The sequence below is a fragment of the Phoenix dactylifera genome, unplaced genomic scaffold, assembly GCF_009389715.1.
Source record: "Phoenix dactylifera cultivar Barhee BC4 unplaced genomic scaffold, palm_55x_up_171113_PBpolish2nd_filt_p 000732F, whole genome shotgun sequence".
Lineage (NCBI taxonomy): Eukaryota > Viridiplantae > Streptophyta > Magnoliopsida > Arecales > Arecaceae > Phoenix > Phoenix dactylifera.
Window position 1 is genome coordinate 82,545 of NW_024068108.1, and position 23,289 is coordinate 105,833.

The following is a 23,289-nucleotide window of genomic DNA, read 5'->3' on the forward strand; positions in this document are numbered from 1 at the left end:
TATTTTTTATTTATTTATTATTATTATTATTATTGATTTTTTTTATAATATTTACATGTTGGGTTGCCTCCCAAGAGCGCTAAGTTTTATGTCTTCAGCCGGACAAAATGTAAATCCTCCTTTTTTCAACCATTATCTAAGAATGGTTTTGGAAGAGTCTGATGAAGAACAGTCGGCTGATGACGATCTATGCTCATAAAGGGAACAGAACTAAGGGGCGCATGCTTGACCCCTTCCTCGGAATGGGCAAGGTAAGCTTCTAAAGGGTCCTTATTATAAGTTTGTAAGAAAGTCTCCTGAACCAGACTTTCAATCATGTCAACTTCATTGATTTCTTTGTCGTCTGGTGGTTGTTTACTTATGTTGAAGACATTAAGCTCGACTTTCATGTTGCCAAAAGATAACTTCAGCATCCCATTTCGACAGTTGATCACAGCATTTGCTGTGGCTAAGAAAGGTCTACCTAAAATTATAGGTGTGTGACTGTCTGGATGTATTGCAGGTTCAGTCTCAAGGATAACGAAGTCCACAGGATAGTAAAACTCGTTTACTTTCACTATTACATCCTCTACAATCCCCTTGGGGTACTTCACTGTCCTATCTGCTAAGGAAAGGGTAATATTTGTAGGCTTTAATTCCTCCAAACCTAACTTTTGGTACACATAGTAGGAAAGTAGATTCACACTGGCTCCTAAATCTAATAGGGCTCTCTGGATGATCGTCTCTCCTATTTTTATTTCAATGGTGGGGCAACCAGGATCTTTGAATTTCGGGGCAATCTGTTGTTGAATGAGAGATGAGGCTTGTGCAGCCATAACAGCTTGCCTAGGAATGCTGGTTTTTCTTTTGACCGTGGTGAGGTCTTTCAAGAATTTTGTATAGGAGGAAATTTGTCTTATGGCATCGAGAAAAGGTATATTTATCCGAACAGTTTTAAAGACTTCCATGATTTCATCAAAGTTAGATTGTTTCTTGGAGTCCTGAAGTCTACTGGGAAAGGGAACCTTAGGTTTGTATGTTTCTATGGGTTCTTCCTTTTTGTCTGATTTATCCTGTTCTTGACTCTTCTTCTGAATAGGGTTCTTATCGGATTCAGTTTTATTTTCTTTTTCATGTTCAGAAAGTTGGACTTTATTGTCCACTTGCTTACCAGACCTTAAAGTGGTAATTGCCTGGACTTCATAGGTCGGATTTTCATTGATTTGATACTAACCTTTTTGATCTTGATTTTGTTGTCTACTAGGGTTAGACACTGGTTGACTAGGTAGTTCACCTTTCTTTCTATCCCCTAGAGAGTTTGCTATTTGGCTTAGACTAACCTCAAGTTTCGCAATTGCTTGCGCATGGAATTGGTTAGTCTGGGCTTGGGCTGTATTGGTCTGTTGTTGTTGCTTGATAAAATCTTGTTGTTGTTTCATCATATTAGCCATCATGGTTTCTAATGGTGAAGATTGCTGTGGGATAGGGGCATTATAGGGAGGTACAGATGGAACCAAAGATTGGTTCATTTGTGGTGGCCCTATCCTGGAAAAGTTGTTCTGAAAACCTGGTGGACCACCTTGATGCTGAATAGGTTCATTCTGCTTATATGAGAAATTTGGGTGGAACCTATTATCAGGATGGTAAACTAGGCTGAACGAATTGGGAGTGGGCTTCTTAAAGGTACTATATGGATTTAGAGCATTTGCTTGCTCGGCCTTTATGGTGGGCAGATTAGGGCAGCACTCCACTAGATGCTCTGGACTGTTACACAAGACACACAAACTATATGACTCGTGATCCACTTTCATGACGGGATTTGACTCTTTATATGAACTCGAACTAGTGGAAACAGTGAAAGCATCAAACTTTTTACTCAAGTTGTTCATTCCAGCCACCAGATTGGACATGACATTTTTGAGTTCTGGGTCTGCTTTCATTTCATAATTACCTGGTTTTCTAGACCCAAACTCATCTCTAATTACTTCCTCACCATAGCTACTCCAATTTTGGGCATTTTCAGCTAAGTCAACAAAAAATTCATAGGCTTGATCCGGGGTTTGGTTCATGAACCTACCTTTGTGCATGGACTCAATCATGTTTCTATGTGCTGGAGGTAGTCCTTTATAAAAGAAGTGGACCAGATCAGCCTTATCAAGCCCATGGTGTGGGCATTTGACCAACAAGTCATGGAATCTTTCCCAAAGTTGGGAAAATTCCTTCTCAGATTTTTCTCTAAAAGTTCTTATGGCATCCTTAATTTTTTCAGTCTTTACCATAGGATAGAACTTAGCCATGAACTTCTTAGATAGTTGTTCCCATGATGTGATGGAATTTGAAGCAAGGGAATACAGCCATGCAGCAGCACAATCCTCTAAAGTCATGGGAAACAACCTTAATTTAATACCCTCTTCATCTAAGTTTTGATTTCTAAACGTTTGATAGATTGTCAAAAATTTGTTTAGATGAATATAGGGTTGTTCACTCTCGAACCCATGAAACTTGGGTAACATGTTTATTGTTGCAGCCCGAATTTCAAATTGGGCTGCATTATTTATTGGCAATACTATACATGTAGGTGGACTAGCGGATGCAGGAGCGAATAATTCATTCAGGGTTCTAATGTGATCACCCATTGTATAGATTGGTGGTTGATCAATAATTCGTCGGATGTGACGATGTTTTTTTCCAACCTCTGGGTTAAATGGTGTTAACTTACCCCTTAATGATCTTCTACCATGCATACATTATCCACAACTTAATTAGACTCGACTCCTAAACGAAATCCTAGAAGAAGAGAAGAAGGGCTAGACCAAGATGACCACAATCAACACCACACAACAATTTGACCCTATTAGTCTTAGAACTAAGTGAGGTTTAGTAGCTTTTAAAATCTAGTTGCACAGAGATTTATCAGGTTAAAAAGTTTCTGAAATTCTCTCTAGATTAGACAGCTCCTAATCTCCCTTTCAGATTAAGCTTGAGCTTACCAGTTAAGTGATCCAGTAACCAGTGACCAGGAAAGTCCCGGGGTGTGCGGTGGTGCCAGAAGGGATACACCGATACCACAATACCCGTAACAGTTCTCACTGTTGTAAAACTTTCCTAGACATCACCAATTACTAAATTCTCACTGGAGTGGCTTTCAGCCGCTTCTTTCCAAGAGCCTAATTGAGCTCGAAAACTCTAAGGCCAACGTCTAATTTGATTTTAATTTAATTTGGCTTAGGATATGATGCAAGGTGGTGATTTTTGGGCTAAGGACAGGTAATGACTTCCTGACCTTATCTTTTTAATGGGTTTTGCCCTTAAATTTTTTTATGCAAATGCTTAATACTAAATGCAGCAAATAATCAATAGTTTTTTTTTAAAGTTTATGCAATATCATTAGGTTGTATTGATTAAATGAGCAAGCATTTTTTTTTTTTTACTTTTACTAAAAAAAAATTTTAATTTTTTTTTTAATTTTTTTTTTTTAGCAATAACTTGAATGTAAACTAAACACAATCTTTATGCGTCAGTCAATCTCCGAATGCCCGTTGAATAAGCTCTGGAGATTACTCCGTGAGGAGTCCCAATAGAGGTATGATCACCTCGGGGGATTGCACCCTATCAATTACTAGCAAAAATAATATTTTTTTGAATTTTTTTTTAATTTAATTAATTTTTTTACTTTTTTTTAGAATTTAAATTTCAAATTTTGAATCACAGAATTCAAATTTTGAATTTAAATTTTTGAATTCTTGATTTTTTTTTTGAAATTTTTTTCAAATTTTTTTTTTACTTTTTTTTTAGAAAACTTTAATTTCGAATTTTAAATTTCAAAATTTAATAACTACGAAATTACTAACTAAGAATAATCAAAATAAAGAAAATTAATAAAAACTTACTACCGGAGTGCGTTCACTCCGGGCATCCAAAATCCAATTTGATCTTCGTGATCGTTCTTGCTTCTCGAATTGCCTCCCCGGCAACGGCGCCAAAATTCTGTTCGTCCGATTCCTGTCTACCTAAAAATATGCTAGACAGATCGTTGTTAGAACCGACGAACAAAAGTTAAATTTAAATTCTACTCTTACCTTTCCTACTCAAAGAATAGTGGTTGTAAGAGGTCGATCCACAGGGAGGCGATTGGAGTTGCTTAAAAATTAGAACGTTCACTCGGATTCAAAATCGATTTTTGAATAACTAAAGAAAAACATGATGTCGGGGATGATGATAGATTCTCTAATTTACCAGAGAATTTTCTTTATTTAAAAATAATAAAAAGACAAGTACTTAGAAATCAAAGAGCATTTATAAATTCATGAAATGTTTAATTATTCAAAGGAAAATTTTGGCATAAATTAAAATGGATGAAAGCAAGTGCTAAGAAGATCAAAACCCTAGAACATAAATTGCATAAAAGAAAATTTAATATATTGCATCAAAGAAGAATTAAAAGATTGCATAAAAAAAATAGAAATTAACTTAAACCTAGAACAAGGATTGCATGAAAAAGAAATGATAGATTTGATAAAAAGAAAATTCATTACAAATAAAAGTGGAGATTAGAAACCTAATGTTTCTTCCCTTTTACAAATAACATAAAAAAAATATAAAACAAATAAGCTTCTCCCTCAACATAAAATAACAAATTTTTTATTTCTTTCTTCTTCCCAAGAGAAACAGAGCAATGCTCTGTTTCTTCTTTCTCCTTTCTTTGGGCTCGCCAACCACCCGATTTGGACCCACCGGCCACTCCCCCCTCCTACCGATGGTTCCCTCTCCTTTTATAGATAGCTCCCACCCCGGCGATGGATCCCCTTTCTGCGTGGAGAGGAGGAGGAACAGGTGCCTGGGATTGTGCGTGGGAGATTGAGAAGGCGAAAGAGGCGGACGGCTGGAGCTTGATCACGGAAGGCTGGGATCTTTGGCTGGACGCGATGGAATTTCCTTCACGGATGGCTGCGGGATCTACGGGAGGAGCCGATCATGGCTTGATGGGCGCAGGATCCGTGGAGGGATGTGTGCGGCGTTCGGGCGGGATCCTTTCTTTTTCCCCGTTTCCGCACGGGATGAAGCTGGAGATCTTTGAAACGGGCGGAAGAAGCTGCATGAGGGGCGCTGATTCACGGACGCGGTGGAGGCTGGATCACGGGAGCTGGTAGCGGACATGTTCCACCGGAAGAAGAGGTGATGGGTTTCCTTCTTTGGGTGCCGGATTGGAAGCGGGAGATGTTGATCTGGAAGGATGTTGATCGTGGCTGGGTGCTGGAACGCTGGGAGGAATCTCGGAGGAGGCGGACTCGGACGAGCGCGTGAGCTTCGTGGGATGCTAGGAGGAGCTGATCTGCCATGGATTCGGGAAGAGTTGGAGGTGTCGTGGATGGCGGGATGGCTGGGCGTTGTGCTTGGATCACGCTGCAGTGGGAGAAGGAAATGAGATCACGGGTCATTTGTTCTGACTGGAGGTCAATTGCAAGTCTTTCAAGTCATGGGTCACCCAGCACCTCATAGTTATGATATGGCTAAATTAGATTTGCCCAAAATTCTTTCCCAAAAGCACAAATAAAATGGACCCGATTCGGACCTAAACCCGACTCGGACCCGACCCGATCTTCAACCGGGTTGGATCTAGGAAGGGATCCTTCTGAAGTCAAATTTGTACTCAATGTGCATTTTATCTCTAATTTATGATAATCTGTGTCAAACCCAAATATAATATTAATCTAGCGAATTTATTATTATCGGTTAGCAATAACACTAATTTTAGTGACATGTAGGTCGCACTTTTGTGCTCTCATCAATTTCTAAAAGTATAAGTCAATCAATATATATATATATAGACATGATATCAAAAATTTATAATTAAAGACTTTAATCATGCCATAATAAGATTTAAGTTATTGATTTTGCTCAATTAATTTATGAGAGAAGTATCTAGAATTACCAATTCATTCTGCATTCTTCAGTCAAATACCTACTAGATTTCTTATGTATGAACTTTTGGCTGAAGAAGGTCCTCTCTCTTGTTTGCATGTGAATGTTTATTATATCTTACATGGAGATATCCTTCAAGTTGAGATCTCTCATTTTCTTGCTCAAGGATCCTGCATTATTAACAAACTCCTTTTCTTTCTTGAAAGAAAGTCATTAGTTTCTTCAAGATACAAAACATTCATCCAACATATTTTTTTTAACTAGATGACTCAATATAAGATATGACAATAGTTGCATGTTGAGTCACTTTATTCAAGAGATTGCCTAAATATAAGCAAGCACATATCACTTGAACTAAAGAGATAGTTTCATTAACCAAGATGGTTCAAGGACAAGCATGTGAGGCAATAGGAAGATTTATCAAGGTCAAATCAATTTCTTATTTTCAAAATTGATTTAGTTTAGATTTTATTTACTTAAGATAATTATCAATAAGACACGCTAGCTAAGTTTTAATCAACTTATCTTAAACAGTTGTTTCTATCAAAATTCAGATTATGATTTATTTGTTATCAATAAAATATGATTCATTAAAGTTAGATTGAAGTCTTGCACAAGGTCACATAATGAGAATACAATCTGGTCTACTAGCTGTATGATAAAATAATTATTCTATCATGCTTCAATACAGCTTTAAACAATAGATCTACTTTGCTCATCCTTTTCAAATTCTACAAGATGAGGTCATAGATATACCTTCTTCATGCCAATCTTCTATAAGGGTTTTCTTGTGGACTAACGTTGGTCAATGAAGATCCCCTTTCCTGTTTGTCTTAATTTGGAGTTTGAGAGAAGATGTTAATTCATTCATCATACGTATTTCAAACTCTCCTTGCATGAGCTAAGTAAAGTCTTCATATAACTCTTCATTAGTAGAACCAAAAATGATGTCATCAATGTAAACTTTGAGCAAGTAAGATATCACAAATTCTTCTTTTTGATGCAAAGATTTATCACTATTACTTTCTATCAAAAAGGTTGCTTAAGCTTTTGTATCATGCTGTTGATGCTTGTTCCAAATTATATATTGCTTTAACATATTTGTAATGAGTGTATTCAAATATGGTGGTTATTTAACATAGATCTCCTTTTTAATGAAATAACCACATAGGAGTGCATTCTACACATTCATTTGACAGAATATAAAGCTCATAAAGCAAGCAGATGATAATAGTGATCTTTACTTCTAATCATGCAAGAATTTCATCAAGATCTATTTCATCTTTTCTTGATTTAGTCTTTTAGTAGTTATCAATTTTTTCTTTATTGAATGCATTTCTGAAAAACTCAATTTGGTTCTAATTATTAACAAGTTTTTAGATTGTTATATGTAAAAGATTAACCATATACATATATAATCTAATTTTAGTATCTTGATAATAAATCATTAGTCTCATAAAGAATAAAATGACTTGATATTTTTGCAACTAAAAACTTTTCATTGAATATTCTATATGCATTGCTTGATGAATGATATCCAAGGATAGAAATATCTTTATCAGATTTGGCATTATTTTCATAAGAGCATATCAAGCATAATGTGTATGACTGAAAGATATGAAAGATATGCAATGGTTCATTTTTAATTTTTCAGAAGATCAAAAGGAGTTTTCATCAAAAATTGATCTAATAGAAATCATATGTATGACAAGCAGTGATGATAGCTTTTAAAAATCATTTAAGTAGATGACTATCATACACAATTGTCTTTTTCATTTCTTCAAGAATTCTATTAACCCTATTTTACTTAAGGTGTCCTTGGTGCTGAAATAATTAATTTCTGTATAAACTTTATCAGGATTTTGGTTTTCAACACTGTGTCATGATACTCTTCACAGTTTGGAAACCTTTTTCATTTGAAACACTTTTACAGGATTTAGCAAATACAGAAAATACTTCAGTTTTATTTGCCAAGAACAAATCCAATGTAAGCTTTTGAAAACTCAGTGATGGAAACAACATCTTTAGATTTAGAAATTGATTCTTGTTTGTTTCCTTAGTTAACATGCATAGCAAACTTTGACCTTTCAGAAGATACTCTAAGTAAGCCAATGCCAAAGTCTTTTGAAATTAAATCCATACTCGCATGAGTTGATATCATATGCCAAAGGTGGTTTCTTTAATCTTGGTATTCATAGTGCATATATTCAAAAGCACACCAAGTACACATTATCATATCTATGATCAATAAACAATAATGCCAAGGATAAAAACTCTCAATCAAGCATATAGAGAATTCATAGAGTTATTCTTAATAAATTGATTAATCATTTAGCAACTTATCCAATAGTGAGTAAAGTATACTATAAAATGAAGTGATTTGATTATATTTCCAAAAGTATTTTCTGTATCACAATGTTGATCAATACATACACTTCATATTTTAATCAAATACTAAAACAAAAATAATGATGAGATGCAAATATTACTGATTTCATTATTATTATTATTTTATTTAAAATTACTTTTCATAAGTATATTTTAAGTTTCATTTTTGACATGTGTCTAGAGCACCCATTTGTATGAAAGTTCTATTTGTTCCATGGGTATCTTGACACCCTTATGTCTGCATCCTCATAATTTCATTTTGGGTACCCAAGCTTGCTTGGGTCCTTGAGAGTTAGGACATATGGTTTCTTTTGGAATCCAAATCTGTTTGATAGTAATAACTTTACCATTTGATTTAATAGTGTTAGAACGATAGGTAAAGTTGTTACGCCCATTCTTTTCATTTTTGAAATAGGTTATCTTATTTAATGGTTTGTTTGGTGAATTGATAACCTTTTTCCCTAGAGATTTATGGCTAAGTGAAGGAGTCAAGCTAAATTTTGATTTATCAAGATCAGCATGTTGGCTTTCAAACATCATTTTTAATCTTTCTGAACTTACAGTGAATTTGTTAATAAAAGATCTTAATTGGTTAATTTCTTCGCGTAAGTTTTGATTTTCTTTAATTAAATTCTGATTTTTCTGGATCAATTATTCTGAATTTGACCTTAAGCTTTCATTTTCTGAATTTAGTTTCTTAAGATTTTTATTCTTCATAGCTAATTTTCTACATTCACCATACAAATCATGAAAAGCATTTAAAAGTTCATCATAAGAATATTCTTCATGAAATTCATTTGGTGTAAGATTAGATTCAGATTCTACTTTATCTTCTTGTACCATAAGACATAAATTAGTTACCTCTTGTAGTTCATTGTTGCTCCTAACTTTCAATTCCTTGTATGACTTTCTCTTGGTCAGGGCTTTCTTGCGTTTTACCTCTTTCTTCCTTTCTTCTTGCTTCATCTTCTTCTTTGTCTTTAGGAAGCTGATTTGCCTCGGAGTCGACTCGGACCTTATTGGAGTCGACTCGGTTAACTTGAGGGTCGACTCTGAAATACTTGGAGTCGACTCGACTGAGGTGGGAGATTCAACATCTTTTTCTGCAGTCTCATTGTTAGTATGTAATTGAAGCACATGTGAGCTAATCTGAGATTTATCATAAATATTTTCTAAAGTATCCCAGATCTCCTTAGCAGATAAGCATGCAGAAATTTCATTAAACTTTGTTTCTTGAATAGCACAATATAATATGTTCATAGCATTAGCATTTAATTGTGCTAAGTCCTTTTCATTCATAGTTTGAGAGAGTGTGTGAAGGTCATTTATTATGATTTTCCATAAATAATAGTTTTGTGATTGAATAAAAATGTGCATGCGTATTTTCCAATGTGTATAGTTTATGCCATTAAATAGTGGAGGTGTATCAATTGATTGTCCTTCTCCTAGAAAACTATCTATTTGAGTTGTCATGATCTTTGGCTCTTGATCGTGAGATCAATAATTAAACTTAGAGCACCTGCTCTGATACCACTTGTTGCCCAGTAGATACAACCCAAGAGGGGGGGGTGAATTGGGTCTTTTAAATCTTTTAACCTACTTCTTAAAGTTTTTGATTAATTATGCTAAGTTGTATAGATGCACAGTGAAAGTTAAACTTAGCAACAGTTTGATGTATAGAATGTGACTTGATTGAATATACTTGCAACTAAAGGATGTGCGGATAAGAGTTAAGCAAGCAATTTATCTAAGTAAGTAAGTGTGTTAGTTAGACAATGACAAGAGGCATTACAAACACAACAAACATATAGTGGTTCGGTGCACCCCAGCACCTACATCCACTCCCCAAGACCTCTTGGGAATTTCACTATAATCCTACAGATTACAGCCGGTTGTTTTACAAGCTCACAACCCAACTTGTTGTTTTACGAGCGCACAACGAACTCGGTCGGTTTTTCCAGGCTCACCGACTAGAACCACCCCGATTGTTTTCCCGGGATCACAATCGAACCCTTACACGTTGGTTTTACCCTCGGCTCACCAACCAACCTAACACCGTTGGTTTTCCCTTTGGCTCACCAACAAACCTTAACCCCTTGATTCAATCCCTTGATTGAATCAAGTTACAAGATATTAAAAACAAAGTTTAAAACAAATCAAAGCTTCTTAAACAAGCAAATATAACAATATAAACAAAATAGTGTAAAGAGAAGCCCTCAACCGAGTTTTGAAGATGAAGGAGCTCGGCTTCTTCTTTACTTGACCCTCTTCTGATTTGGCACGAAGTAGAGGATCACCGAGGCAGCACACGGATGAAGAGGAAGCTTTGTGATTCACTTGGATGCTCTTCTTCTCTCTATTTTGCTTTGAATGGCCCTTTTGTGCTTATGGGAGATTTCCCTTGTAATCTCTTTGAAATCTCTTTCCTAAATGTTCTCTCCCACTTCCATGCCTTCTCCCCTAGCTCTCCTCTTGTTTTTATAGCTTTAGATGGCGTGGAAATAAGAATCTAGCCGTTAGAGACAAAAATAGAGCCGTTGGACACAGTCTGCACCTCCTGACAATATTACCGTTGGGATCGGAGTCGACTCGCGCGATCAGGAGTCGACTCGCCTGTTGCAGGAGTCGACTCGTGCTTTACTGGAGACGACTCGGCCTACTGTTCCAAATTTGAATTAATGTGCTTGCCTTGTCCTTGGGTCGACTCGGATCAAACTGGAGTCGACTCGCCAATGGCTGGAGACGACTCGGGTACTTGGGGGTCGGCTCATCCCATGAATTCAGAGGACATTCTTTCTGATTTTCTTCCTCGAGTCGACTCGGATTCTCTTGGAGTCGACTCAGCTCTCAGAGCCCGAAAACTGATCCTCTGTATTTTTGGCTTGTCTGGTCTTGGAGTCGACTCAAATTGTTCCGGAGTCGACTCGGCTCTCAGTTTTCGAAACACAGCCTTCTGCCATCTTGGTGTAGCGCTGCCTTGGAGTCGACTCGAGATGTCTGGGAGTCGACTCGAATCTCAGAGTCCAAAAACTGCCCTCTGACTTTTTCTTTGTGTTCCACTGAGAGTCGACTCTCGCTTTTTTTGGAGTCGACCTGCCAACCATTGGAGTCGACTCGCGTTCCACAGGAGTCGACTCAATTACACGAACTTCACGGCTGCTTCCCCGCTCTCGCTAGTTGTCAAGTTTAAGCATGCCTTCCCGGCATCCCGAAATGCTTACGAGACAAACAACAAAAATGCGGGCAAAAGGAGTCCACGGGTCAGGATCCAACTGAAGAATGGGTGGGAGGTGGTTGTTCTACTACACCGATGTATCGCACTTTATTTCCCAAACTTCAGGGTCGAAAATCGCTCTCTGACTTTTGCCTTATTTTCCTTAGGAGTTGACTTGCCAGCTATTGGAGTCGACTCGAGTTCTTTAGGAGTCGACTCGCCTCTCAGGGTCCAAAATATCTTTTCTGTCTTTCTGTCTGTTACTCCCTGGAGTCGACTCGTTCTACTCTGGAGTCGACTCGGCAAGCATCGGAGTCGACTCGCGCTCTTCAGGAGTCGACTCGTTGACAGGTTCTGAGATGAATCTTTCTGTCCGGCTGTCTGTTGCTCCTTGGAGTCGACTCGGAACTGTAGGAGTCGACTCGAGTGCCTTTCCTTTGAATTTTTCTTAAAACTTGCTCTTCTAAATTGAGTCCTTTGAACTTGAGACTTGGGCCAATAAATTTTAGCTTTCTTCCAACTTTTCTTGAGAGTTTTGGAGGCCTTCTTGTGTTCTTCCAACTTGTTATGTTTCTAGCAAAATAAATATCTTTCTTCTTGCAACACAAACATTAGTAATTATACTTCAAGGTTTTGTGATCATCAAAATCAATCTTTAAATCAATCCTTGGGTCATCATAACACTTTATTAATTTGTCAATTTATTTATAAATTCAATCATCAACATGCTGACGATTGACATTTAGGATACAATTCCCAACACGTACGCCCCTCCTTCTTAGTGAACCTAAGGAGGATTAGGTGGCTCCTGATAAGTGCTGAATAATTTATAATTTAGTTATCTTTCCATACCACTTATCAATGTTCTTAAACTGATAAATACGTATTTTACCATGAAATTGAATAATCATTGAAGTAAATTTAAAATATGGTAAGAAGTAAATAATTCTCTTCTTAAACTGGACTCTGAACTTGTCTCTCTCTTGGTTGCGATCTTTCATGAAAACTACAGAAAAACATATAAGGAGGAGATTGTGCTGACCCAGTTTGGTAACCTGATGAAGTTGTAATCAAGCTAAGGTTATAATTAAATGGGTTTTGGTCATGATTAGATAATTATTTTTGTGGGGGGGAAGGTTTGATTAACCCTTTTTATTAAGTCACGGTCTTATTTTTAGTCTTGTCAAGTTCGGTCTGAAGCAGTTTAGCAAGAATTAAATTTAAATGACATTAGGCTCGAGAACAAGTTCAAGCAAATCAACGATCATGACCCACCTCAAATCCAAAACCAATTCCCAACCAATCCCATTCCTTTCCCGCGACCACTGTCTGTGGCTCCTGCAAGCAATCCAATGGTTCAGAAATTTCCATCTCCGCATCACGTTTCCAAACTAAGCGAAACAGGGGAGAGCTTTGTTTTAAATTCACATATGCCCATTTTCACATCAAAATAGAACAAGAAAAAAAGAACTTTTCCCCCAATTACTGAAATTACACTGTTCATATGAACAGTGTTCCGTGAAAACACTGTTCATATGAACAGTGTTACAAAATTTCACTATTTCTCTTCTTCCTCCCGCAGAGCATCACGTCTGTCCATCTTCCACGGCGTCTTCCCATCGATCCTGCGGCCGTCCACCTTCCACGGCGTCCTCCCGTCGATCCTGCGGCCAGCCTCTCTTCCCAGCCGTCCATGATCAGCCATCCACGGAGCATCCGGAGCCACCGATCCAGCCACCTTCTTCTTCAGCCCTCCCGCATCCACACCAAATCTCCTCAACGATCATCCAATCTCCCAGCGTATCCTCCTCTTCCGTGATCCAATCTCCCAGTAATTCGCCCGTAATGCATCTTCAGATCCTCCAGCCATCCGTGAAGGAATCCCTAGCAGCCTGTAAGCCAAGCTCTTCCGCATCCGGAGCTCCACGGATCACGCCTATCTCCGGTCATCAGCTGCGTGCAACAGCGCCCATAATCCAGCCTCCGCAAGATCAAAGACCGCAAAGAACGCCCTCCTCCTCTCTAGGAATCGATCGCTGGGTCTTCGGCGATCTATAAGAGGAAGACGGAAGGAAGGAGGGGGGGGAGCTCGGTTCGAAGATAGAAAACAGAGGATGCTCTATTTTGAAGAGAAAGAAATTTAAAAAAAAAAGAAAGGAGTGGGGGGAGAACACTTTGGGATATTTTGGGAATAGAGGGATGCCAAACAAAGCGGAAGATTTTCACATGAAGATGGAAGGTCGTCCGGAAGCCATGCGCGGTTGAACATCTAGTCTAGGGCTGGATGAAGCCCTAAAAATGTAACAGGGCATTTATAGTTCTTACTCTTTTATTTTTTTGGAGTTTGTTTAAATTCTTATTATCAATAAAAAATTCTTTTATGATGTTTAAACTTTGAGCATGCTATTTATTATTCATATTTGCTAAAGTAGTCTAAGATGATCCATGCCTAGGAAGATGAGGTGTACTGCACTCTAGGTTAGCATAATTAGGTAGACACTTTTTGTTATACCTAAGATGGATCTTCCTAAAACTCTTTATACTTTTATTTTAAAAGACTTGTAGCCAATTTGCATGCCTCTCTAAAAGATAAAAAAAATTTAAGAACACAGACCCTGATGCAATGCTATGCGGTGGACTCTAAGCCCTAGATCCATTTACTCTGATAAATTCTAATTCGTATTCATAGATTAATTTAGTTAAATCAAGTTAGCAAATTATTCTGCTTGATTTATTTTTAAAATAAAAATAACTAATTATCCAATCCTTGTGGACCGACACCCGTAATCACTATCCTACAAGATACGTGCTATTGCGTGGTTTATTTTCGAAATTGAAAAAATCGATCAATTTTTGGCGCCGTTGCCCGGGACTGCTAGCATAGTTGTTTTTCTTTTCATTAAAAAAAATTCAAAATATATATATCTAAAATAAAATAAAAATATTTTCTATTTTTGTTACTTTTCTTATCTCCTTTTTCTCTTTTACTAATTTTTAATTTTCCTATTGGTATTATTTGACCAGGAATCGAATAGGAAATCTGGGATGATCAAAAAAGGGACTGCTGAAAAAGAAATGCCGTAGAGGTTTGCTTAAAAAAAAAGAGAAATTTGCTAGAAAAATTTTCTTTGGTAACCTCTAAACCTTTCTTGTTTAAATTGATTATTAGCTTAATATTTTGTGGTGATTGTTTGATTTTAATTTCAGCAAAAGTGTGAATGCATGCCTGATACACATACACCAATTAACCCACACTTAGTAAGGGCAATCACCCCAACAAGATAAGAGCCGGATTTCATCATCGGACTCTTGCCCAACTTAGGTGAACTCAATCTCACATAGTGTCAGCTTAATTAAAACTAATTAGACGTTGGCTTCTAGGGACATTCGAGCTCAATAGGACGAAGATCACTGAAAGTTGCACCAATTTTGCTCTGTGGCTTAGTTGATGTCTAGGCAAGCTTTGTCCCTATAAGGAAGACAATTCATCTGTTCGAGGCAAGTGGTTTTTAAGTCGGACCTTTGCGAATGCATCGTGACCCCTCCACTTACCTGGGAGCTTACCTGGTCAACTTGGTTCATTAGACCAGATTGGAGGCTTAGGTGCCCTCTTCAAACCAGTTAGGAGCTGTCTAGTGATTTTAGGACAAATACAAGGATTTGATGTGTTTTTCTTTTATTGCATATTTGACTGATCAAGTACTAGTGTATGCAAGGGAGTCGTTCTAGAGTACGTGACCTATTACCTTTTGACCCTGAAATAGAATGGACCCTTAGGAATATTCGAGCTGAGATCAGAACATTAGAATCATCCCCACCTCCTGAAATGGCTGAAGAACAACCCAAACTCCTGAGGGAGTACTTTACTCCCACCATTTACACTTCCCCATCTTGCATTCGATTACCTGAAGTAGCAGCTATACAATATGAAATAAAGTCTAGTGGGATCCAAATGCTCCCATCTTTTTATGGGCTCACCAACGAAGATCCATATAAACACTTAGATGAATTTCTTGAGATTTGCACCACTGTCAAGATTCAGAACTTCACTGATGATGCTCTGAAACTTAGATTATTCCCCTTCTCCCTTAAAGATAGAGCCAAGCAATGGCTGAATTCTTTAGAAGCCAATTCGATTCGTTCTTGGGATCAAATGCAACAAGAATTTCTTAAAAAATACTTTTTCATAGGAAGAACAAACCAGTTTAGACGTGCCATCACAAGCTTCTCCCAAACTGAGGGAGAAGAATTTCATGAAACTTGGAAGAGATTTCGGGACCTAATCCGTAAATGCCCACATCATCAAATACCTAAATGGCAGCTAGTGCAATGTTTCTATGATGGATTGACTGAATGAAACCGTCAGATGATTGATGCTGCATGCAGGGGAACTTTCATGCTTCGAAATGAGCATGAAGCATGGCAATTATTTAAAAATCTTAATGAAAACTCCCTCCACCATGCTTCCTGTTCTCGTCAAGCACCCTCGAATTCTCAAAGAAAAAGGACCATTTGTGAAATAAATCATTCCATGGATCTGTCTAGCAAGGTAGATACATTGTTCCATAAGATTGACCAATTGATGATAGAAGGACATATCGTTAGCTCTTTCCAAGCACAAGCATGTGCTATCTGTTCTAGCCTATCGCACCCTATCCATGAGTGCCCCTCAGCACCCCAATTTTCCGAACTCGTGCAAGAACACATCAATGCTGCTCAAACACAGCTCAGACCGGGTAATGATCCATTTTTCAGTACATATAACCCAGGATGGCAGAACCATCCAAATTTTTCTTGGAGGTAGCAAGCTTCGAATACTACCCAACCTTACTCCCAAAATTTTCAAAACCCTCAGAATTTTATCTCTACCGTCCCTCAACTCAATTTCAACATCCCCCTCCTCCAACCCAAAGAAATACAGCCTTTGAGGAAAAAGTGTTGACTGCCCTTCAAGGTTTGGAGGCAAACACACAACTATTGCACTCTCACACGCAATCAATTGCTAAGCTCGAGTCTCAAATGGGTCAACTAGATAATGCATTAAATGAGGAAGAGGAAGGCAAGCTTCCAAGTCAACCAATGAGTTGTTGGGTTTTCCAGTGCCCTAAGGCGCAGCGGAAGATACGGGATTATAAAATTTTCTTATAAAACCCATTATATGAAATCCTAATAAGCCAAGATCACTTTAATAGTATAACCAAATAATGTAGAAAATATAATCTTGGTATAGAAGAATACCTATCACACTATATCCAATATGTCTGAAGATGTCCTGAGGTGCCCAAATGTTCACCCTCCAATGTTGATCCACTCAGAAATGGGTTCAAGACTCTAGCTCCACCAAAACTTGATTCTAGTTGTTCAATCCTTCCAAAGAATTTAATTGGCTGATTTTTCTTCACTTCTTTCTTCCTTTCTACCTCTAAAACATTCACTAGCCTTTTTGTCCTAAAGAAGACCCTCTTGTCTTGGGTTAGGACAAAAGAGAGAGGCTTGTAAGAAAGAAGGGATAAGGGAGAGAGAAGGAGAGACTTTTTCTTGGATGATCTTTAGAACCCCAAGGCACCTCCTTATTTATAAGAGATGGAGGGATGCATCATAAAGGGATGCATCCCATCCACACACCTCATCATGATGAGGCATGTGCCAAGAGGCATCCCATCATGATGGGGTGCTAAGGAGAAGGGTGTATCAACTTCTTTCTCACATCTCCCTCTTAAATCCTGATGATCCAAGAGCCCAAATGCAGTGAACCAAAGCCAATGGTCCAGATCTAGGCGCCATCTAATGGTCCAGATCTAGGCATCATCATCCAGGGTGCCATCCAATGGTCCAGAAGTAAGATGCCATCATCGATGGTCCAGATTCAGGCGCTGAGCAACGGTCCAGATCTATCACCTAGAGAGCCATCCAGTGGTCCAGAATAAAGCGCCAACCAGTGGACCAGATCCTTCATCCAGGAAGCCATCCAAAGGTCCAGAAGTGAAGGCCCTATCAAACCCAATCCAATTGGGTTTAACCAACTTAAAGAAAACATTAAACCTAATCAAATCAGGTCTAATTAAAGCCAAATGGGTTCCAACTCTTGGCTAACCCATATTAGGTCATGATCTAATCATATTAGATCAACCTAACCTAAGAATCAGATTCGAATTTAATTTGAATCAGGGGCTAGGGTTTACAACACGTGCTAGCATGTTCATCTTGCAAACATGATCTAATCCAATTAGACCCTTGATCAATTCCCTTGTGTGTGACCCATTGGGTTCCTTATCTTAGCCAGCAGTAGGTGCAGGTGCAAGTTGACCTAACCTAATTAGAATACCTCTAATCCAATTTAGGTTCAATTTAGTGCTAAACCTGACTTAGCAATCATAACCTTTCTGATGCTTTGATCTAATCAAACTCTTTGATCCGATCAACCCACAAGACATGATTGACGTCTAGCAACGTATCATGTCTACCCGGAAGATGAGGAATGTATTGGACAAATCCAAACATACCCTTCAGTGGCAAGTTACTGTGCAATTCAATCGCTCAGTCATACTACATCCTGAATAAGTGCATGAGTATGGATCAATATCAAACTCAATCACTTATTCATGTCTCTCTCAATCTTTTATATGATAATTCAAACAATGAAACATTAGAAACTCTTTCTAATATTCATTTTGCTTTGATCAAAGGCTTCTTGAATCATCATAAGATTAGAGTAAGTAGGATGTTACCTTCTCTTACTGGAAGTGACTGATTTCTTGTTGACTTACTCACAACCTTCGTACAAAATCCACCATATCCAGAATACCTCGTACACAACGCAATGTCGTGAATGAGGGTAAACCAAAACATAGCTTCAAGTGCACAAGGTACCATGGTGATCTCAGGTCTAAGGATCACTTGCACAATTCCCACTATGAGAACCATCTTTTGATAATTAAGTAAGAATCCATAAGATGTTCTCATGGCTGGTCATTTCAGTGAACTCATTCTTCTAATGAGCACCCACATCTTTGTATTAGTGTCTCACACAAGTGATTGTGAGATCAATCATCCTCTACATTGAGCATACATAAGATGTGCCAGTCTTTCCGGTAATATTGATCCCCGACTCAATATACCAATTTGACTGGGAATATTCTAAATTAGGATTTTAGGATTTTAGGTCTCACTGGTATGATCTCATCATAACCCTAAAACCAATGTCCTAATTTATGGGGTTCATCATCCAATAATAAAATAGATAAGCAACAAATGATGAAACACAATGCCTTTATTGATATATATTGAGTGTCAAAGTACATGATTTGGAGGATTACAAAGAGAAACCCATCAAATAATTGGCTTATAGGGCATCTACTCTTTCAATCTCCCACTTGCACTAAAGCCAATCGCCCTTATATTTTAACCTCATACAATCGAGGTGACGATTGAATTGCTGCTGTAGTAGAGCTTTAGTAAATGGATCTGCTATATTGTTCTTTGTGTCTACTCGTTCAATCTTGACGTCTTGTCTTTCGATTATCTCTCGAACAAGGTGGAAGCATCTTAAAATGTGCTTGGATCTATGATGAGACCTTGGTTCCTTAGCCTGTGCAACAGCTCCAGTGTTATCGCAATAAACTGGGACTGGTCTGGCAATCTCAGAAACTACACCCAGCTCTGTGATGAACTTCTTCATCCAAACTGCTTCCTTAGCAGCTTCACTAACAGCTATGTATTCTGCCTCAGTAGTTGAGTCAGCTACAGTTTGCTGTTTGGAACTCTTCCAACTCACAGCTCCACCATTCAAAGTGAAGATATATCCAGAGATTGACTTGCTATCATATGGATCAGATTGAAAGCTAGAATCTGAATAGCCTTCTAGTTTCAATTCTGATCCTCCATAAATCAGAAAAACATCTCTAGTCCTTCTCAAGTATTTGAGAATGCTTTTCATAATTTTCCAATGATCCTCCCCGGGATCTGCCTGAAATCTACTTACCATACCCAAGGCATAAGCTACATCAGGCCTGGTACATAACATAGCATACATGATCGACCCTACTGCCGAAGCATAGGGAATAGAACTCATTCTATTCCTCTCTTCGGATGTCTTAGGAGACATCTTCCTAGAGAGTTGTATGCCATGTCCTATGGGTAAGAAACCTTTCTTAATTCCATCCATGCTGAACCTCTTCAGCACATTATCTATGTACCTAGACTGGGACAAACCTAGCATCCTTTTAAATCTATCTCTATAGATCCTTATACCAAGTATATCGGATGCTTCACCCAAGTCTTTCATGAAAAATTTCTTTGATAGCCAAGTCTTGACCGATTGCATCATTGGAACATCATTTCCAATGACCAATATATCGTCCACATATAATATCAAGAAGATAATAGCACTCCCACTAGTCTTCTTGTACACACAAGGTTCATCTATATTTTTAATGAAGCCAAACTCTTTGACTATCATGTCAAAATAGATGTTCCAACTCCTAGATGCCTGCTTTAATCCATAAATGGATTTCTTAAGCCTACATACTTGATTTGCTCTCCCTCTTGAGACAAATCCCTTTGGCTGTGTCATATAGACCTCTTCCTCAAGGTGACCATTAAGGAAGGCAGTTTTGACATCCATCTGCCAGATCTCATAATCATAGTATGCAGCTATAGCAAGCATAATCCGAATAGATTTGAGCATAGCTACTGGCGAAAAAGTTTCATCATAATCAATGCCTTGTTTTTGCCTGAAACCTTTTGCCACTAGCCTGGCCTTGTAGGTTTCTACTTGGCCATCAGCTCCTATCTTCTTCTTGTATACCTATTTGCACCCTATTGGAATCACTCCCTCAGGTGCATCAACCAAAGTCCACACTTGGTTTGTATACATAGAATCTATCTCGGATTTCATGGCGTCCAACCATCTGTCAGAGTCCCTACTCTTGATAGCTTCTTAATAGGTCAGAGGGTCATCGTTATCAACGATGTGGGCTTCATCATTCTCAATGATAAATCCATACCTCTCAGGTGCATTTCGCACTCTTTCTGACCTTCGAAAAGGAGTAGTGTGTAGTGGCTGTACCTCTTCCATGGGTACATCTGGTTGAGGATTATTATGTGTCTCACCTTGTAGGTCTTGAACTTCATCAAGTTCAATTCTTCTATCCTTGCCATTTTCTAAGAAAAACTCTTTTTCCAAGAAAGTGGCATGCCTAGCAACAAATACCTTTTGTTCGGTAGGATTATAGAAGATATATCCTAAACTATCTTTAGGATAACCTACAAATATATATTTGTCCGATCTAGCACTTAGCTTATATCCAAAATTTCTTTTGACATAAGCATGACAACCCCATATCTTAAGATACTTAAGATTAGGTTTCTTTCCTTTCCATATCTCATATGGAGTGCTAGATACAGACTTAGATGGTACTCTATTTAATACTAATGTAGCAGTTTCTAGGGCATATCCCCAGAAGGAAATTGGAAGATTTGTGAAGCACATCATGGACCGTACCATATCTAATAAGGTACGATTCCTTCTTTCAGCTACACCATTTAATTGTGGCGTATATGGAGGTGTCCATTTAGAGAGTATACCCTTTAATTTAAGATAGTCTAAAAATTCACTAGAAAGGTATTCTCCTCCTCGATCAGATCGAAGGATTTTAATACACTTTCCAATTTATTTTTCGACCATACTTTGATACTTGATGAGAGTACAAAAGTAAAATTTTCATATTATCTTAATTAGTATTATAGCTAATCTTTATTAATAAAATTAATTAATTAATGTTTTATCTGTGTCTGAGTGCATGTAATTCAAAAGACCCAATAATGCTGGATTTTAGCGCAATGCCCGGTAGTTCGAGCTCAACGAATTCCCCAGTGTCCGTGATGAGGCGACTCAATAGTTTCTAACATAAAATTTCCATGTATCCACATCAATGAGCTGAAGCAAGTGATTTCCCAACATCTTCAAGTGTCCCTGTGCCATCTCGAAAGTCCCAAAGCAATTCAATTGCTTCTCAAACCTAGTATCCGTTTGGTATCAACTTCCCAATGTTTAAGTCCTCCAACCGACCGTGGCAACATTCAATTTCCTCTGTTTTGGAACAAACCCAGCACTCAGCTCTTCAATTAAAGCCACATCTCATTCATGGCTTCCGTCTCCCCTGTTTCAAGAACATTCAAGCCGTATTCAACATCCGATTATTTCATCTTCAAATTCCCTCCCCACAATTCCAAACTTCCATGCGTTTCAGCCACATTCCATTCTTCCCATCATTCATCTGAGGAGTCTTCTCAACACCCCAACGGTCATCTTCTTCCACACTTCCCAGCCGCATCCCAACCGATCATGGCATCTCAAGCGTTGTGGCATCAACCAGCCACATGGCTTCTTGTCTTCCAACGGATCATTCCAAGCAACAGTGGAAGCATCCCAGCAGCCGAAGATCCCAGGCGATTCAACTTCATCTACCCCATGTCTCATCCATTCCCAAACTTCTACAACGTTTCCAGCTGAAGAATCCCAAGCGATTCAACTTCATCCCGCATCTCAAGCAACCGGATCATCCCCAAACCTCCATGCGTCTCACCAGCCGCGCCTTCAACATGCTATAAAAAGGGGAGTCATCCGGTGGAGGAGGGGAGCCGATGGGAGAAGAAGAGGAGGATCTATCGGCATTATTCCCAGCCGGACAGAATAAAACAGAAAGGGAGAAGGCCGGATCCATCCAAGTTCGGGTGAGATAGGAAGAGAGGAGAAGAGGACAGCTAGCTGTGCGACGAAGGAGGAAGAGGCCAAGGGAGGATCTACCAGTGAAGCTCCCTCTTCCGATCAATCCTTTCAGCCGAGCAAGAGAGGAGGAGAGGCCACGGGAGAAGAAGAAAGGAAACAGAGTACTCTGTTTCCTAATAGAAGAAAAAAAAAAAGGGTTTATGTTTATTTTATTTATTCTATGCTAATCCCTTTTATAAAATTGCTTGCATCTCATATGGATAGCTAAATATCTTTTAGCTAAGGCTAAGGAAAAGCCTAGCATTTTCTTCATGTATTTCATTTAATCATCAATGGGATTTTAATGTTATTGATTTGATTTATGGTGCAGTAAATTTATAGAAATTATTTCAAACTTATATATTTTCTTTGATTTGTTATTTCCCCCGGGTATAACATATGCTTAGAAATCCCTGTAGTTTAAAATAGAATTACTGTAATGCTGCCCATAAAAACTAAATCTATTTTATTATGATTAATAGATGATTTTAGGAAAGCATGATTAAGTGCTAGGCTGAATCCTAATGCCTTAGTTATATTTTTAAATCTGAATATTAGTTAGCCTTAAGTTTTTTTTGTTCACTGTCAAATCCCTGTGGATTCGATCTCGGACTCACCGAGAATATTACTTTGCTACACCCTATACTTGGGGTATTCTACATTTAATTTTCCTTTTTAAAAGAGCAAGATTAAAAATGTAGCAAGTTTTTGGCGCCGTTGCCGGGGATTTGCAACGTGCGAACGAGAACAAGGCTAAAAATTTCAATTCTTTATTTCTAGTTCTTCAAATTTTTTTTATTTTTAACACAGCTGAAATTTTAAATCTTTTCAGATTCAAGGGCGACACAAGCAGGACCAGTAACGAGGAAGATCAAGATCACATTTTTGGATTTCCGGAGTGAACGAACTCCGGCCGTGAGTATTTAAATTAATTTTCCTATTTTGTTCATAATAGTCCTATTTTTCCTAGATTAGAATTTTATTCTTGTTTAAAAAAAATAAATAAATAAAAAGAAAA

The 23,289-nt window shown here is 38.1% G+C and overlaps 1 non-coding gene across 1 annotated transcript; it reads right to left on the reverse strand.

Moving 5' to 3' along the window:
- Window positions 1-15,705: 15,705 nt before the first annotated feature.
- LOC120107027 lies at window positions 15,706-15,811 on the reverse strand. Its single transcript, XR_005509001.1, has one exon. It is a non-coding gene; the product is annotated as a small nucleolar RNA R71 (small nucleolar RNA).
- Between the last annotated feature and the right edge of the window lie 7,478 nt (window positions 15,812-23,289).